Consider the following 2,994-nt stretch of genomic DNA (forward strand, 5'->3'; position numbering starts at 1 on the left):
GTTTTTGTAAATTAATCAATGAAAGAGCCCGAGAAAGACGAGAGTTGGACTTCATTGTTTTAACTAGCCTGGATTCTTGAGGGCTTGAAGGTGCTCTCAAAACGCACGTTAAGCCTCTACGGTCACTAGAATCGACATCTAAGTCGATCTAACAAGCTGGGGGAGTTTGCGATTCTGTGTCATCTCTCGGTGGTGAAAAAGTCCTATCAGGTGTCCACGAAAATACCCAAACACATCTTGACATTTTTCTAGCTCCCAAAACCATAAAAAACAACTTAGATATTATTTCTTAATGGAGTTTTTCTATTTTCCCACATACATATGTTACATGCCTAAAAACATTATAAAGACTAATTTTCAAAAACATTTGTCATAACAGTCGAGAACACACTTGCTTAGTATTTAATCAGAAATTATGTTATCATCCATTATGCCACTTATTACTTACTTATATGGGATTTAATGGTCTTAATTTCATCGTTTTTAGTTCCAAAGGGTCTCGGTTATATGTTGACTTGAATTTCCAAACAATAGATATCGATTTTCATAACCACCAAAATTAAAGATGAATTGTCTGTTTCCTCCATGAATTCAATTTAGCTCAAAACATAACAAAACGACGTTAGTTAAACGTTCGACAAATGCACATTTGGGAAAATTTGGTTTGACACCATCGGAAGTACATCGGTGAAATTTTTGCGAAAGTCAATGCAGCTTAAAAGAAGTAGTTTTTAATTCTTTTCATCTCCTAGTCTCCATGCGTTCGCTTTCGATCAACTAAAAGAACGGCTGTGCATCGTCCAGTGGCCCAATTCGTGTCTGCCTGAATACATTTTGAAGGTAAACCTCAAGTCCAGATTCATTTGGCTTTCCTCCAAGGATTTCTTAGGCAGAAATGAAAGATTGGACGCATCGCAAAAGTTTTCTTACCACTTTTGTAGCCCTCCGTTGAACTTCTCGAACCAGGCAACGTTTCCACGATTGGGTGGATTCCATACTTGGAGGGGAAACTTCTACAATGGGGCACACATACGACTTGAGCAGATTCATACTGGTAGGCGGGTCTCTAGAGCGAAAGTGCCGTTGGATCATGCCCAACATCCACCAACAGTGTTGACTGAAGCTCAGGCGACTATCGAATAAAACTCCGAGATGTCGTCGTACAATCGACTTGTAATACAGAGTTAGCATCGTGATACTATCTCTGGACTTAAACCTCCGATATATCCAATCAGCTTTGCCTACTTTCAACTGGATATTCTCATGGAACTTTCTATTATTTTGGAGGACAATACCTAAATCTTTAGTAGATGAGACCCGCTGAATGCCGTTGCCTTCATTCTAGTGGAGAGTCTACGTAATGACGTTAACCCAAAGGTATTCGCACAGACTTTCATTCCATTTAAGGCCAAATTACTCTCGGCAATCCAAGAGTAGATTTGGTCGAGGAGCTCTATCGGACAGAATGCTGACCATTCCTACCACACACTAATATTGTGTTTTCGGCAATGGAAGAGATGTTGACATTGCTACTAAAATTAAGCTTCTAAAGTGGAGTAATGAAGATGATGAAAAGGAGAGGACCTAAGATTAAGCCCTGAGGAACACCCGACTTGACATCATGTGTGTCACTAAGGGCTCCCTCAACCTTAACCAATTTCTTCTTACATCAAATGAAATTACTTAACCAATTAAGAACCTTGCCTTGGATCCCAATCTCATGGAGCCTTTCAACTAAAGGACCATGATCTACCTTGCCAAGGGCCCCCTTTCAAGGGGCTTATCGACAACATCGACTGATTCATGGCTCTCCAGTCCCTCAATAACCTGCTCTATATGTTCAATCAGTTGGGTAACCGTGCTAAATTGTGTTCGGAACTGGTTCAGAGGACAGCTTCAAAAATAAGCGCTGCACATATTGCAGAGGCTCGCTGCATCAACGACCCCAATGTCCGGCTCGAGATGCGTTTTGTCGTAATTGCGGCATCAAGGGCCATTTCGACAAGGCATGTCGGAAACCGAAAAAGTTTCATGTTCGCTCAAATACCGTAACCGTGGGAAATACTTCTTGTAATGTTCGTAATTTAACTCCTACAGCGCAGATGACGATCATTCTTGAGGATCGCTATGTTGGCGTTGACGTCCTTTGTGATACCGGAGCGAATGGTTGTCTCTTGCCTCATTCATTGGTCAAAGAAAATAACATATCTCTTTACTCATCACAAAAAGCAAAAATCTTGGCTGCTAATGGATCGCAAATCAGATGCCTTGGAATCTCTTCACTCAAAGTTCGATATTATGATCGGGAACTCGAGCTTCAGGCCTACGTTTCTCCCGACGTTTCTACGTTTTTTCTATCATGGCAAGCAATGATTGATTTCAATATCATCCATGAAAACTTTCCGAAGCCTTTGCCCAAGTTGCTCTCTAGTGCTATAATTGACAGGGTCACATCTTCAGAAGAACTATACACGGATCGTTCCAATTCTGATGTTGAACGATACAAAGATGCACTTATCAAGAAGTATGCATCAGTTTTTGATTCCTCAACTCAACTACAAGCCATGAAGGGCACTCCCATGCATATTGATCTCATGCCCATCACTCCGGAAAGCAAACCTCGAATCTGTCTCGTTCCTCGTGATATCCCATATGCATATCGCGACTCTGCCAAGAAAGAACTCGACTACGTACATAATTGATACGAAAATCGTTCGTCCTTCCTCTGAACTCTCTCAGAAGTTGAAGAAATCGCCGGACTTCGTCTCTCCCTCTCTCGTCGTACCCAAACCAAATGGATCAGTGCGATTTGTTGTCGATTTTCGTGAGCTCAATCGCTTCGTCAAGAGACCGGTTCATCCTTTCCCATCTGTGAAGGATATTAAAACGTCAGTTCCTCATGACGCAAAATGGTTTGCAACTTTAGACTGCACCAAAGGATATTTCCAGGTACCATTAGATGAAGAAAGTCAATTGGCTACAAGCTTCATCACC

Source organism: Tigriopus californicus, chromosome 3 (genome assembly GCF_007210705.1).
Source record: "Tigriopus californicus strain San Diego chromosome 3, Tcal_SD_v2.1, whole genome shotgun sequence".
Taxonomy (NCBI): Eukaryota; Metazoa; Arthropoda; class Copepoda; order Harpacticoida; family Harpacticidae; genus Tigriopus; species Tigriopus californicus.